We start from the raw sequence: 8198 nt of genomic DNA, 5'->3' as shown, positions 1-8198 counted from the left end.
CCCTTACCAGTCAAGATACCTGAAAGGATGTCTGTCTTCTTCACATTCATTAATATGCACACATAAAAACTGACTTATTAACGTAATTCCTTTATTATCTCCATCTCACGGTTAACCTCCTTGTTTGATTTATTCATGTTTTAGTTGTTCATGTTGCTTGTTAAATACACCCCTGTTTCTTATTAGTATTTCATAACCATTGTCCTGTAAGTAGACTAAACGCTCAACTGTCTTAGTAGGATGAAAATAAACCGTTATTTAAAAGGTGATTCAATTATTAATAGAAAGTGATCAAAGAACGCTCTCTTTGTGATCGGTGGAGCTGTCAATCAAACAGTGTGAGTTTATGTAAGTGTTTCTGACACAAAGCAGTCCCGGACTACTGTTATGATGCATTTGTTGGTGTTTTGGTCCTTTTTAGAGCTTTGATAGATAGTTGGGGTCAATAAATTATATAATAAATTATTGTTGTGTGAAAAAGACCTTAAGAATTCATTCTTATAGCTTGGATTGAGGTCAGATGTATTGTTTCATGCTGATTGCCAGCAGTTTTAGTGAAGCTACACTGTAAAAAAATTATTTTCATGATTTGTTATCACAACATTTTCTTTTGTCAAATCAAATTAGGTAATTAATGTAGTTTAGATAACATAGTATTTTGATTAAACCAACTCAAACTTTTAAGGCAACCAGGTAACTTACTAATTCTTTTTTACAATGTAGTCTCACCAAGTGCAGATCATTTAAGCTTAGTAAATGTCTTTTGAAACATTTACATTTGTAGTATTTCGTTTGTAATTTTTATTTTTGTAATGTGCAATTTTGGGGTTTTCAATCTGCTCCGTAAAAAGGTTTGACAACATTGTGTTCAGAGAAAAAAAGAGCGAAAAGGGGATCTCTACTCATAAAAATTTGCTTAAAAATTATATTGCAAAAAAAAAAAAGGTTATTATACATAACTAAAACCATAAAAAAAATATTAACCTTAAACTTCTTTTATTTCAGCTTTTTTTTTTATTTATTTTTTTTTTATCATTTTTGTTTATTTTAGGTTGAAGTACTAAAATAACTAAAACTAAAAACTATACAGACATATAAAAAAAATACTAAAACTAGCTAAAATTAAAATGAAAACAAATTATAAAAAATAAAATCCAATTCAAAGCAAAAACTATACTGTAAGTGTATATCAGTGATACTAAAATATAACTGGTGCAAATGATGACAAAATTTTCGTTCATCACAATGGGATGGCAACAAGCATCAGAATCCTGTTTGACCAATCAGATTCAGGTAAGATCCACCAACATTTTACCAATGTTAAATTTTTGGAAAAAGGAAGTAACGACTCCGTCTCAATGTCTCCTTTTTCCTCTCTCCTCCTTTTCTCACATATAAGAACGTTTCGCTCTCTGTGGCTCAGCGTGACACACTCCACGTTCGAATGAAAGACGGGAGAGAGGCAGCATCCCATGGGGAGAGACACGGAGACAAAGCCGAAGAGTCTCTGTATGGCTTCGGCCTTGGGGAGCCGAAGGTTCAGTTTAGGTTACACCAACGTGCCTCGGCCTCGAGTCTCTGTGACCCAGACCTGCACAATCACCAAACGCCGGCCCAGCAGTGAGCCTTGTATCTCAGTCAGATGAGGTTATCTTGACCTACTTTCAGCTTGTTGCTTATGCGATGGCTTTTAGACGTGGTTATTTGGACCTTGACACTAACACTGGGTCTTTTTAGGTGAATTCAGAGCGGCAGGGTGGGGAGAAAAACGTGACTGCAAAAGATACAGCAAGTGGAAAAACCTGCATGCTGCTAGTGCTGCTCTTGATGACTCATAAAGTGTTGCCGAAAAAAAGACGCACAATTAAGTGACACGTCATCGCTCAACACACATTAGCATTCATGCTTCTTTTGCTTGTCATAAAATGCAGAAGGCACCAGTATGTTTGCACAAGCTTTTCTTTGAATATATGCCTGGAGGAAAGACAGAAAAAAAAAAAGAGTGTTTGGCATGGTAATGGATATGACAATGTTGATATGTTTGGCCTTGGTGAAATAGATCTGCTGCGCTGCTGCTGTTCGTTATTGCTGCTGTTGCTGCTTTTGGCTATTCCTGCTGCTTTTGGTTATTGTTTATTGCGCTGCTGCTGCTGCTTTTGATAATTGATACTGCTGCTGTTATTGCTGCTGCTGCGTTTTGTTATTGCTTATTGCTGCTGCTGCTGCTGCTGCTACTTTTGGTTATTGCTACTGCTGCTGTTGGTTATTGGCTGCTGCTGCTGCTTTTTGTTATTGCTGCTGCTGTTATTGCTGCTGCTGTTGGTTATTGCTGCTGCTTTTGGTTATTGCTTATTGCTGCTGCTGCTGCTGCTGCTTTTGATTATTGCTACTGTTGCTGTTATTCCTGCTGCTTTTGGTTATTGGCTGCTGCTGCTTTTGATTATTGGTTGCTGCTGATGTTGGTTATTGCTGCTGCTGTTGGTTATTGCTTATTGCTGCTGCTGCTGCTGCTTTTGATTATTGCTACTGTTGCTGTTATTCCTGCTGCTTTTGCTTATTGCTGCTGCTGTTGGTTATTGGCTGCTGCTGCTGCTGTTGGTTATTGCTGCTGCTTTTTGTTATTGCTTATTGCTGCTGTTATTGCTGCTGCTGTTGGTTATTGCCGCGGCTGCTGCTTTTGGTTATTGCTACTGCTGCTGTTATTGCTGTTGGTTATTTCTGCTGGTGGTGGTGCTTTTGGTTATTGCTGCTGCAGCTTTTGGTTATTGCTGCTGCTGCTGCAGAGCAAGCATGGGACTTGCCAATTCAATACATACAAGACAAGCTGCTTTGAGCAAGTAAGACATGTTTCTGCTGTACAGTATAGCATACATGAATTACCCATAGCAAATCTATACAGGTGGAGCTGGGGAAGGTGGAGGGTTTCTGAAAGCACAATGCAAATGCTACAGCAAATGCTAACCAAGAGCAGTGAGCTCATTGGCTACTGATACAGCAGGAACCAATCAGCCCTATAGAGAATGATGTGATTGCAAGCAGATTGAGTTAAGGACCTATCATCCTGCGCCAGTTACGTCAGAACTTAATGAGATCTCAGTAGTATCCCAGTTTTTTCTTATTTTTCTTATTTTTTCTTATACAAATTGAAAATGACAAGCTACTTAAGAGGACACAAGCCTGAAAGAAAGCTAAATGAGTGAATTCATAAAGCTTCGCGAGTCTAATCGGACATTATGTAAAGCCAAATTGCTTTGGTTACATTTTCCGCTGTTGCAACTGTAGATTGTTAATGTGGAGATCAATGGAGTATTATTGCTCAGAAGTTGCTCCTTCAGGGCATTAAGGAAGTGTCTGATAAAATTCTTAAAATTAATAAAAAATTTAATAAAAGAAATGTAATAAAAAATTGGTGTAGAGAAACTTTTCCACTAGGAGGCGCTCCATTAGCACCTTTAGCTCTTTATGTGTCCACCTGCTGCTCAAGAGTGCTGCTTTATTTGAATATTCCTGTAAAGTCTCCTAGAGTTTTTCTGGCACTTGGGCTGCACCATTTTCTAGAGCTGTCTATTGCTATATCTAAGAGACAGTGGAAATCTTGGAAGTCGGTGGTTTTCTCAGAATGCTGTAACTTCCCATTTGCAATGTACTTGTGATGCCCATTCCCAGAATATGCAACTTCCCAGAAGTTTTGCAAAGGCCTAATGAGAGGTAGGTGATGTAACAAGGCTGGCAATTTGGCAGCAGTGAGTCAATTGTAAATTACTTCATTTATGTCTCTTATTTATTTATTGCGCCACTGGTGTCCTTGTTGGTGGAGGTCATGACATGTTATATGCCAAATTAGCTTTTGACAGATGACTAAAGAAATGAGTATCAAGCAATCAAGTGTGGTTAGGCTGTGTGAGGGAGGTTTATGGGTTTTAAGAAGGGAAGGTGTACTCTTAACTATAAAGCTCTTAAATGGGTTAAACAAACTGTGGTTGTTTAGAAAACCATTTATGAAGCACATAGACCAGCAAAGAGCCCGAGAGAGCTTCAGTTTCCACTGTTGGACGACCCAATATACTGATCTAGGGAACTTAAAATGTAACATTAAGAGCTTTGTAAGACTATAGTTACCACTGCCCGACATGTAAAACGAGTCAGTTATATTGCTGTAATAAACAGGTGAATATCCATGACACCAAAATAATAAACCAGTGTGGGGGAAAACATAATTTAAGTAATTACACTGGTTTGCAAAGGTAGAAAATTGGAAAATTGTGTGTTGACCGTTTATCATAAAACTAAAAAACAAAGCAGAATCCACAATTATGCTTGTGGAGATACAGTTTATTCTACCAAGTGCCTCGAAAAAGTCTTTCAAAGATTTGATTCCATTAAACGCACAATGTTGGTTATTGCTGCTGCTGTTGGTTATTGCTTATTGCTGCTGCTGCTGCTTTTGATTATTGCTACTGTTGCTGTTATTCCTGCTGCTTTTGCTTATTGCTGCTGCTGTTGGTTATTGGCTGCTGCTGCTGCTGCTGCTGCTGCTGTTGGTTATTGCTGCTGCTTTTTGTTATTGCTTATTGCTGCTGTTATTGCTGCTGCTGTTGGTTATTGCCGCGGCTGCTGCTTTTGGTTATTGCTACTGCTGCTGTTATTGCTGTTGGTTATTTCTGCTGGTGGTGGTGCTTTTGGTTATTGCTGCTGCAGCTTTTGGTTATTGCTGCTGCTGCTGCAGAGCAAGTATGGGACTTGCCAATTCAATACATACAAGACGAGCTGCTTTGAGCAAGTAAGACATGTTTCTGCTGTACAGTATAGCATACATGAATTACTCATAGCAAATCTATACAGGTGGAGCTGGGGAAGGTGGAGGGTTTCTGAAAGCACAATGCAAATGCTACAGCAAATGCTAACCAAGAGCAGTGAGCTCATTGGCTACTGATACAGCAGGAACCAATCAGCCCTATAGAGAATGATGTGATTGCAAGCAGATTGAGTTAAGGACCTATCATCCTGCGCCAGTTACGTCAGAACTTAATGAGATCTCAGTAGTATCCCAGTTTTTTCTTATACACAGCTAACAGGGAATGTTCTCCGAACGTTCTGCAATGTTCTTTTTTTGGTCTTTAGTAACGTTAACAGAATGTTCTTTCATAGTTATCTGGTATTTAACAATGTTCTCAAAACATTAGCACAAAAACATTATTTATACATAGTTGTTATTTGTTACTTTTGAAAGGTTGGAATTGTTTGGAATTTCTGAGTGAAAAGTTTCTCTACACCAATTTTTTATTAAATTTCTTTTATTAAATTTTTTATTCATTTTAAGAATTTTATCAGACACTTCCTTAATGCCCTGAAGGAGCAACTTCTGAGCAATAATACTCCATTGATCTCCACATTAACAATCTACAGTTGCAACAGCGGAAAATGTAACCAAAGCAATTTGGCTTTACATAATGTCCGATTAGACTCGCGAAGCTTTATGAATTCACTCATTTAGCTTTCTTTCAGGCTTGTGTCCTCTTAAGTAGCTTGTCATTTTCAATTTTTTTCTATCTAATCACCTCATTTCATGCACCATAGCATATCTCAGTAAATAATGTACATGCCCTGTATTTTAATTTTCTGGATGCCTAGTTCAAGGCAGCATTATCGTTTCAAACAAAATATTTTGTAGGCCTTGAAACCCTCTGACGAAGATTTGCACAGTTGCTATCAAGTGAACGGCCTTTGAAGGGACTTTCAAAACAACTGATAATTATCAAAGACACATCAGAAACACATGCCCTAATTCTGCAGTTTCCACTAGGAGGCGCTCCATTAGCACCTTTAGCTCTTTATGTGTCCACCTGCTGCTCAAGAGTGCTGCTTTATTTGAATATTCCTGTAAAGTCTCCTAGAGTTTTTCTGGCACTTGGGCTGCACCATTTTCTAGAGCTGTCTATTGCTATATCTAAGAGACAGTGGAAATCTTGGAAGTCGGTGGTTTTCTCAGAATGCTGTAACTTCCCATTTGCAGTGTACTTGTGATGCCCATTCCCAGAATATGCAACTTCCCAGAAGTTTTGCAAAGGCCTAATGAGAGGTAGGTGATGTAACAAGGCTGGCAATTTGGCAGCAGTGAGTCAATTGTAAATTACTTCATTTATGTCTCTTATTTATTTATTGCGCCACTGGTGTCCTTGTTGGTGGAGGTCATGACATGTTATATGCCAAATTAGCTTTTGACAGATGACTAAAGAAATGAGTATCAAGCAATCAAGTGTGGTTAGGCTGTGTGAGGGAGGTTTATGGGTTTTAAGAAGGGAAGGTGTACTCTTAACTATAAAGCTCTTAAATGGGTTAAACAAACTGTGGTTGTTTAGAAAACCATTTATGAAGCACATAGACCAGCAAAGAGCCCGAGAGAGCTTCAGTTTCCACTGTTGGACGACCCAATATACTGATCTAGGGAACTTAAAATGTAACATTAAGAGCTTTGTAAGACTATAGTTACCACTGCCCGACATGTAAAACGAGTCAGTTATATTGCTGTGATTAAACAGGTGAATATCCATGACACCAAAATAATAAACCAGTGTGGGGGAAAACATAATTTAAGTAATTACACTGGTTTGCAAAGGTAGAAAATTGGAAAATTGTGTGTTGACCGTTTATCATAAAACTAAAAAACAAAGCAGAATCCACAATTATGCTTGTGGAGATACAGTTTATTCTAATGATTTAATGATTTTAATGATTCCATTAAACGCACAATGTTGGTGGTTAGTTCTTACTCAGTAATTAGTTTTCAGATTTGGTGGATTAATTGTGAACAATGTTGCCGTTTGTTGTTGGGTCAATGCAAGTCTTTAACCGCCAAAGAAGCATATAGCCAATTCAAAGTTAAAAAAAAAATATTCTTCACTGGAGAAAAATAATTTTTTTCTTTTCCAGTAAAACTATCTAAACATTCTTAAATCAAGATACATTTACTTGAGAAGCAAAATGACTTGATTTCTTAAGTTTTGCTTTCTGAATAGGATTAGGAAACTAATCCGAAATGAAATTAAGGAAAACATTTCAGGATTTTTCTCCATATAGTGGACTTCAATGGGGACCAACAGGTTGAAGGTCCAAATGTCAGTTTCAGTGCAGCTTCAAAGAGCTCTACATGATCCCAGACGAGGAATAAGAGTCTTATCTAGAGAAACGACCTGTCATTTTTCATTTATACTTTTTAGCCTTCAACCTGTTGAAGTCCACTATATGGAGAAAAATCCTGGAATGTTTTCCTTAATTTCTTTTCGACTGAAGAAAGAAAGACATTAACATTTTGGATGACATGGAGGTGAGTAAATTCTGAAGTGAACTAATCCTTTAAGTTTAAATTTATTACCCAATAATCAGATTTTTTTTCATGTTTTAGGCATAAACTCAATTTTGATAAGATTTTCAGAAAACAAGACTTAATATCTTTATATTTTTCCCTTTGAATTAAGTGTATATTTCTTACCCAATGGACAGCATAAACTCTTAAACTGATCAAAATTAATTGAGTTTATGCTTGAAACAAGAAAACATATCTGTCTATAGAGTAAAAAATATAAACTTAATTAAAATGGAAAATTTTTGTTTTTACCCAATAGACAGATATTTTTTATGTTTCAAGTACAAACTCACATGGAAAACAAGACTTAAGATTATTTTGCTTCTCAAGTAAATATATCTTGATATAAGAATGTTTAGATATTTGTACTGGAAAATATAAAATAATTTCTTTGAACTGCTGAAGAATCTTTATTTTTAAGAGAGCAGATGCCTGAAAAACAAGCAGAACGATGGAGGGAATACGTAGATGAATACGTGAAGGGTGGAGGTTAGGGAATGGTGAGGCATTTGGCTTAATGAGGTGAAGCTGGGTCAGGAGTAGGTGAGCTAAGGAATGAGAAAAGCACTAAAGCTTCTGCCGTCTCTTCTTCGGTAATCCAATCATCAGGGGAGGTCAGAACAGCTGTCTTGAAGGCAAAAGCCAATGCCAGAGGAAGGAGGGGGGAAGAGACCAGGGAACTCTGTGTTCATTCAACTCCGCTTGATAACACAGTCGGGAATCTGCAATCTGTTGAGGTTTGTCTCACACAATCCCAATGGTGTTTTGCCCAGCACATTTAGCCAGAAGTCAACTCTCGTTTTTAGCAAGTGTTTTGTGATGTACTTCATAAATT

This window comes from Ctenopharyngodon idella, chromosome 20 (genome assembly GCF_019924925.1).
Source record: "Ctenopharyngodon idella isolate HZGC_01 chromosome 20, HZGC01, whole genome shotgun sequence".
Taxonomy (NCBI): Eukaryota; Metazoa; Chordata; class Actinopteri; order Cypriniformes; family Xenocyprididae; genus Ctenopharyngodon; species Ctenopharyngodon idella.
This window is presented reverse-complemented; position numbering follows the sequence as displayed.